Source organism: Corvus moneduloides, chromosome 13, assembly GCF_009650955.1.
Source record: "Corvus moneduloides isolate bCorMon1 chromosome 13, bCorMon1.pri, whole genome shotgun sequence".
NCBI lineage: Eukaryota > Metazoa > Chordata > Aves > Passeriformes > Corvidae > Corvus > Corvus moneduloides.
This window is the reverse complement of record NC_045488.1, coordinates 4,108,247-4,116,535: the sequence shown is the minus strand read 5'-3', so window position 1 is coordinate 4,116,535 and position 8,289 is coordinate 4,108,247. Positions and strand designations below refer to the sequence as shown.

At 41.3% G+C, this 8,289-nt stretch overlaps 1 long non-coding RNA gene across 1 annotated transcript; it reads left to right on the top strand.

The window, feature by feature from the left end:
- Nucleotides 1–2,353: 2,353 nt before the first annotated feature.
- LOC116450719 lies at nucleotides 2,354–7,820 on the top strand. The gene is made up of 3 exons (XR_004242929.1): nucleotides 2,354–2,470; nucleotides 2,589–2,682; nucleotides 4,145–7,820. It is a non-coding gene; the product is annotated as an uncharacterized LOC116450719 (long non-coding RNA).
- The last annotated feature ends 469 nt before the right edge of the window (nucleotides 7,821–8,289 follow it).

The window sequence follows — 8,289 nt, the reverse complement described above, 5'->3', positions numbered from 1 at the left end:
GAGAAAGATTCAGACATTCTGCTGTCCAAGTGCACATTCAGTGATCAGGAAATGTGATACAATTACACTGTATTTAAAAAAAAAAAGCATTATTTTTCTTCATTCAGAGGCTCTGTCTTCTAACTACATACTCCAAGACAAAAGGCTAGGAGAACTCAACTCAGTTTTGCAGTGCATCAAAATGCCTCAATACTCAAGTACAGCACATGGACCTGCCAGGACTATGCATTTTTCTGCAGCTTCTGAGGAAGTGAGCATTTTCACTAGTAATAGTCACATTCATCTCATATTCCACCAAGAAACAGGCCTGCTGTTTAATCATGCTGTTTGAAAACACATCCTTGTGTGTTTTCAAAGAACACCTTGCCCTAAGGATGCAATACAGAGAACTGCATTGAGAAAATGAATATTCTGTCAGCAACAGAAAAACTTGGGGATGAAAGCAAACATAGGGAAAGAGACTGGAACTGCCAGGGTACCCCCATAGCAGACATGCTGTGCAAATACAACACCTGGCAAGTGTTTGAACCCCCACCTGTGGTAACAGGGAGAACACATCTGAGGAACCTCACAGAATCTGGAACAACTCCTAGATACACATTTAAACAATTAACATATGGATCAAAGTGTGTATTTGTATCAATTTGACGTGTTAAGAATGATACAAAGCTGACTTGCTTTCTTGCTTTTCTCGGAGGAAAGAATCAACTCACCTTCTCATCCTGCTTCTTTTCCTTTTTTTGTTTGGCTTTTCCTCATAACAACCAACACTTAAATAAAACAAACACGCAGCTACCATGAAAGATTAGGAAGGGAACAGCACACTTGCCACGGAGAAACAAGGTGCAGCAGTAGGAACACCCTAGTTAGCACACAGGAGACAGAGTAAAGAATCACAAAGTCCTTCAGTACCCTTGTCATAAATGCTTTCAGGCATCCTCTTATTTTATAAATAACTTCACATAGGGATGCACAGGCCTTTATGAATTCATCCTCCTGTTGAAAGGACAGTATCCTACAGCAAAGCTCTGTGACACAAGACCCAGAGAATGTACAGTAATTCAGAATTTCCTTTGATTTATATCCAAATAAATTGAAGCAGATTACAGATAAATTACAATTCTCAAAGTCAAAGAAAAATTCTGAAGCCTTTTTCCAGAATCTGCTTTGTGACTATCCTAAAAAAATGCTAGAGGATTTGCCATTGCATTTATATGCTCTTTTTAAAGTGGCTTATTTCATTAACTGTCTTAGAGCTGAGGGAGCACATGAGTGTGCACTTCATTCCCTCTGCTCAACAGCCCCTCCAAAATTACTGATTTCATAAGGCTGGTAATTTAGCTGGAATTTCAACCTCAAAATCCATGAGGGAGGCCTAAACATAAAAGACTTTACATTAGATCATTCTTCCTGGCAAAAGCTCCAAGGTTTTCCATGCCTGGGAAGTCTTCCATTTCAAAACACAGGAACTTTTCAATGGAATATCAGCAAGGTGGTGATGGCACTGTTGAAGCAATAGAACTCTTGAAGACTTACCACCAGCTTTTACATATAAACATGGTGTTCTGCACATAAATCGAGAGAGACTTCAATGGAAATGTTTGCATTTCTACACAAGTCTCCTTGGTGAGTGATCTAGCCTGTCTCCAAGATCAAAGAGACATGCATTAACATCTTCTGGCTTGCAGAAGAAAACACACACACAAAACCCACCCATAACTCAAAGTAGAGTGAACTACAGAAAAGCAGCCAGGGAAAACAAGAGGAAACAGATTGGATAAACCAGATCATCCTCTAGAAACAGGACTAAATACAGATGCAGATTAGCCTGGCAAACAATATTTCTAGGAAGTGCTGATATGTCACTGTATTGCCAAAATTAGAAAAACTGTGTAGGAAGCAATTAGCTACTGTAGCTTCTCCCTACTTAAAATGATTGTTCAAGGCTATATTGTAATATGCAGTTGGCCATACCAATTCAGCACATAAATGCTGGCATGAAAAATGCCATTTATTCAATCTCAACTTCAAAAAAAAATCAAATTGAGTTGAGAGAAATAACAGTTCTTTCCTTGACCCATTCTGCATTTACACTCCAATTCTATTCCCAACACGCAGCTTTGCTGTGCACATTGTATGTGCATCCTCCACAATTAGAGCTTTGTTTGAACCTCCCCCCTCTTTCCACAACTCTCTTGGTTAGATCAAAACAGTAGAGGCAAAAACTGAACATGCCTGGGGTGCAGGAGAGAACAAGAAAAATTATTTAGTGAGGTAGGCTAATGGTGGTGGGGAGAAAGGGGGCTGATTTTCACATCTCAAAACTGTTAAGCCTGCAAATATTACTGAAATCACATCTGGGAAAAAAGCTCTGCTTTAAGTAAGTTCACCCATGAGTGTTGCTAAGCAATGGAGAAAAGACGAGTTAGAGTGCCTGACTTTAGGATGAGGAGGATGGATAGAAGATAAAGTAAGGCTTCTACATAGAGCTTTATTTAAAAAAACTTTCAAGTTCTTTGTTTTTATTGCCCGTCTTCCAAACTACTTGTACCGTGATTAATCATGTCTCATTCATTATCTATCCCAAGGCACACCCAGCACAAAGAGAGGTGCTGCATCCTGGAGCAGTGGCACAAGCATTTGCGCACCAGAACTGCCAACATCTGTCTCTGGATTTAACAGGTAAGAGCAGGAGAAGCTGTCCTGATGCAAATACTATAGAATTTAATGTTTATATTTTAAAGAAATACTGCAGATACTTCTTTTTATGTAACTTAAACTATGCATTGTGTAGGAAATAAAATACTTGTGATAGCTACAGCTTGTTCTAACTCTATTCTTATGCTGGTAGTTGCAGAAAAGTGAAGTATTTTATCTTATGAGATCAATAAATGTCATATCTTCACCTTACTTAAATGAAGTTTTTCTGTCCACTCTCTACTGGCATCTTGATATTGTAAAAGTTTCTTGTTCTGCTTTAGCAAGATTACTCCCAATCCTTAGGAAAGCAACTACACATTTTCAGCTGTAGACAAATACATTGCCTCATATTGCTTCCCAGAAAACATTTGTTGCCTTGTTCAGCTAAATGCCTCCATAAACTATAGCATGTATGTTTGTGAAGCATGCATTATTGGAACAGTAAATTGAATTCTTTGATTCATTTTTACATGGCAGCAGTATTTTTCTTTTTTTTTTCAATCATCATAAATACCCTGGAATGCTCATTTCTTTATTACTCAGAATTATATTCCATATGCTAAGGCATTTGCAGCCTCACAGGGCATTTCATAGGCATTAAACTTTTACCGTATACCTGTCTTTTTAACATTTGCTAATAACTCATCTGGAAAGAGAGTGACAGTTGTTGCTGAGTAACAGATGTCTGCACACACAGCATGAACCAGGAGCATTTCTCAGCCTGAGATCCTAGATTATGATTAACTACCTAGTCAGTGTTCTAGTTAGAGATATTATGAAGGCCTTTCCCAAAACTCAAGATATTCAAAACCTATCACTTCCACAGCACTCCAGCAGTGTTCCCTGCACATGGGATGCATTTCCCTGACAGGCAAATGGCATTTAACAGAATGAATAATAGAAACTAATTAAGAAGATTGAGTGTTGTAATCACATTTTTTTACTTTGTACACCTTTAACGTTTTCAAAGGCAGACTCTGACCCAAACATTGTCAGCTCAAAGAAGCACAGACACTGTACAAAGGCAAATTAAGCCACACGCTGAAAAAACAACCTACAAGATTTCCTCTTAAAGGTGGTAAATTAATTACTGAGACTGGAAAGTTTCCCATGCCTAACACACAAAACGGGTCACCCCTTGTACTATATTTTATTTACACACACAGTCAGAAGCAAATCTATGGGCAGTTGCTGTAGAGCTAAACTGACACAGTCAAACCATTTTTCATCCTCCAAGAACTCATCCAGGCTGTCTGAAACAAAGTGATCAAGTGGAAATATAGACCAGGATGGAAGACAGACACTGTGGACAACCCAGCAGTTATCAGTTTCATATAGCAAACCTCTTGAAACAGATGACATGTAGCAAATGCACAGAGATCCATCATCTTGCATTGCCTAATTGACTTTTTTTCCCCTTTTGCTTTTTCTTAATGAAAAGCAGGGAAGGAGAAAAGAAGAAATCTTCCCTATCAGCAGCAGCAGGGGTTGCTGCAGCAAGATGATAATTCCCTCCTGCCACTCTGCTGACAACCACCAAGCTGCACAGGAGGAGCAAAGCATTTTAATCACACAGTTGGAAAATGCAGCACTTCCTAGAGCTTCACCTTACCTTGGCTGATTTACATTAATTTAGGATCAACTGGCTTTCAGTGGAATAATGTTATCTGTGGAAGATAACAGAGGAGGAAAAATTGGGTGTAATTTCTAGTTTCCCTGTGCATAACAGGCAAGGATCTATGTATATAAACAGCTTTGGAGCATCTTAGATAAGCAAGGACTATTGAATTCCTTAAAGCACAGTGCAAACTTGGGGGCTCCCTAGTTCCATACTGTTTCATAAGTGCCATATTCCAAATGCACATCATTAAAAGGATAGAAAATACATTAGCAACCAGCAAGTCAGGGTCCAATCCAGTGTCCACTGAAGCCATCAGAAATCCTGTGACAGAGGCCTAGAGGTTTTGGCCCTGGTTCTTTCATCAGATTATCATTTATAACAAAGGCAGCCCCATAAGGGGCTGCTAAGATAAATGCAAATCTTGTGTCAAAGACAGTCAGACACCCCCCAAAATTAAAAATTTGAGCACACAGCAGCTTACAGGCAGCAGCTTTGGGCATGTGGCACAACATCTGCTACAAAAACACTAGAAAGCAGACCTGCGGCAAACTGGACTGGTGCCAGCTCTCGAGATTATCCCCCCTCCAAGGCTGTCAAGTAAATGGACAGATGGCAGCCGATGCACTCACAGGATAGTTATCTCAGTTAACAATCAAGTATGCTAAATGATTTCAGATTCACTCTGCACCAAGCATTGTACTTTCCAACGAACCATTAACACTGTGTCCTAATAGAAATATGGTTTGGTATGAAGGAACTGGCAGATCCTGTATTTTACAAGACAGTTTCTCTGGAACAATTTGTCAGGGAACATTAGATCTGCCTTCATGAATAAAGTGAGAATCTGCCAAGTTTGCCAGGCTGGGTTTGTTCATCATTTTAATTCTACAGTGGTTGAAGAATGAGGGTGGAAACAAACACGAAGATGCAGGTCAGTTCCCCATGCAAGCTGCTCGCAGGGACGCACTCAGCGGAGAGCAGCAGGGATGGTAGGAGCTCATGGGATATCACATCACAGCAGCTGTGCCCCTGCAGTGCTGCCTGCCTGCTGTGGGACATCACACAGGTCTCCTGCACAGGACAGCTATCACAAGCAGCCTGCTGGGTGACACACTTGTCACATGAGTGCACAGATATGAGGGTTCATCCCAGAAAAACTAATAGTTCTCAAGCTTAAATGGGTACAATCTGTAAAGACAATTTGGCCCTCATGCATCAAGGGGCCAAATAATGAAGTACTGAGCACTAGCACGTAGCATACAGGTGGACTTTTGGCCTCAGCATACAAGATATATCTTTAAATTCTTCCTCTTTATGGTTAGATATGATTGTCTTTAACAATGCGTGCAGGTTTAGTGACAGTGTTATTCTATTGATTTGCTTTTCCATAAATCAGCAGGGCAAGAAAAGCCCTTGAAAAAAATATTGGTTTCTTCTCCCACCTCCACCCACTGCTCCTGTTGCATATCCCTGTTATCCATCCACCCAAAATCCCATGCAACTAAACAGCTGGTCAAAAGTGTAATGGAATTTATTTATTACATATTTGGTTCCCATGACCATTTCATTCATCACTGTTGCACCTAATAAATACCCTGAGAAAATACACACGACCACCGCTTTTCTGCCTGCATTGGAGAAATCCTTCAGCAGAAAGCAGGAGAGAAACCCAAGAAAAGCAAGTGGAAAAGAAGGACAGGGAAGAGAGAGAACTTAGTTCGCTCTGTTGAAGGAGGTAGGAGTTGTGCCATGGATACCAGAAAAGCAGCACCTCACACTTCTTATCTGTTATCTCAGTTCCAAAGAGTAGACTGAAGAAAACTGAAAAATGTAAAGCATTTCTAGTGGGCAATCAACAAATTAGTTCCCTACGCAGCCAGGTAAGTGCCAGCTGGAGAGCAGCAGGTTCTGACTGGTGCTGTGAAGTCTCGCACTTTGGACTCACCCTCTGAACTCTCCCAGAGCACAGACCTCGTGCTGCTGCAAGTGCTGAGCCCAGAGAAGCTGCATGGCATGGTGCAGGGCTCCAGAAACTCCCCAGCAGTGCACCTGCCTGTGCTTGGGGTGAGGATCCTACACAGGTCTGCTCACTTCCCCTTTCTGCTGTGACACCGGTTTTCTTTAGAGATGCTTGCAGGGCATCACCGTAATTATACCAAGAAACTCAGCAACAGCAGCCAAGAGTTCACATCCACTGCTCTTCCAGTTGAGATGTGGAAAGGTGCCACAAAAATTCCAGGAGAGCAGGAGAAATCTGCCATTGCACTGAGCTCCTCAGCAGCCCTCTCTGCAGCTTCTCTCTCCCTTGAGGAGGCAATGCTGTGACTCCAGTGCGTGATCACCAGAGCAGGGAAGTCAGAGATGCAATTTAAAAGAATAAAGAGCAAACCAGTCAAAAATGGAGACAGAAGCAACCTCATTTTCTGGCTCAACTTTATGAAAATCTGATTAGACCTTAGTGAAATTTAATCTTTGCCTTCCAGACCTTCTGAGACAGCAATAAAGATCTTCTGAGCTCATAAAGTACCCAGAGAGAAGAGATACCACTCAACTGTAGGAAAATAGCTGAGAAAAATTATTTTTCTTGGCACTAATCACCAGGTAAATCTGCAAAAAACGTCATTTAAAAGTGAATAATAAAAAGCTACACATCATTATTTTCAAATACAAGAATACACTTTATCAAAGTAATAAAATAATATGAAAAAAGACAAGACAAATTTGCTACAGCAATAATTAGGAATGCCAGACATTCAGAAGAGAGTATTTTTTCAAATTGCTAAGGTATCTTCAGACTGGTATGCTACAATATTCTGAGTCTTAGAGCTGATTCTCCCATGAACCAGATCTCAGATAACAATTGCCGTGCTCACACACTCTGCTTTTTCTTTATAGCAGAGCAGAGTGTTCAGTTCAGCATCAGTTTGGTTCTGGTGGGGTGTGTGCTTCTGTAGTGGTCACTGCTCTTACACCAGTGGGCACAGGCTTTGGTGTCTGTCTATAATTTTGTGACACAAAGAAAGGCTCTGTTCACCGTGCCCAAAGACAGTCACACAGAAAAGTGCTGGAGTCAAATGGGGGGTTTGGTGTTGTACCAGAGCTGTGCAGAGGAGAGCACAGCTGCTTGTATCAGGATCTTGCGGCTTCAGGAGGCCAAGTTTCCTGTTTGGTGAAAAATGTTGAACAGTTTCTGGCAGAAATTCTTGGTTTTACATTTCAAAGAATGAGGAGGCTCTTTGAGTCAACTTATAGGAAAAGCCTTCTACAATGGGTTAGGCTATACTATAGGGAAATACGGATTGTGTTACTTCTGGACTATATTTGTAAGCCTGGTCTTGATGAGACTTGCTTCAAAGTATGAAAACACATGTTCATCTTGGTTTGAATCTGCTGCCTAAGGCAGTGGAAGGAGTTAAATTCATTAAAAAAGAGTTTTTTAAGAAGGCATGGATTTTTAGTCTCTTCAGGCTACATGGCATCCACAGAAGGGGGAGTGAGAAAATACCCAACAGCCCTATGTTTTCTGGAATAAAAATTCTGCACTAGGAAAAAACACATTCAATCCCTTATGGATGTAGGTGTGAACAAGCAGCAGAGTTCGATGCCCCTGGGACTGGCTCCCATCCAGAGGCTTGCTTACCCTGCAAGGGGGAGCAGGTGGCATCTTTGCACAGCCTCCGATTTCGGATTGCAGGTTATCTTGGGGGCAGCTTTAGCTTCTAGCCAGTACTCTGTGGGAGCCTCTTGGCACACACCATCTGGTAGGAACACTGAATCAGCCTTGGGTTGGTCCTGTCCTCTGGCTGAGGTGGTGAAAATACTGTACAAGTCTCTTCTCTGCTGCTATGTGCTGCTTCAAATGACCTTTTGGCTGGGGACTCTGAGGGGTTGGCCCATAGCAGTCTGGATCTAAATTGTTGTCCTTTGAAGAAGTGTTCTAGCACTGAGACGTGTTTTAAACTCCAAAA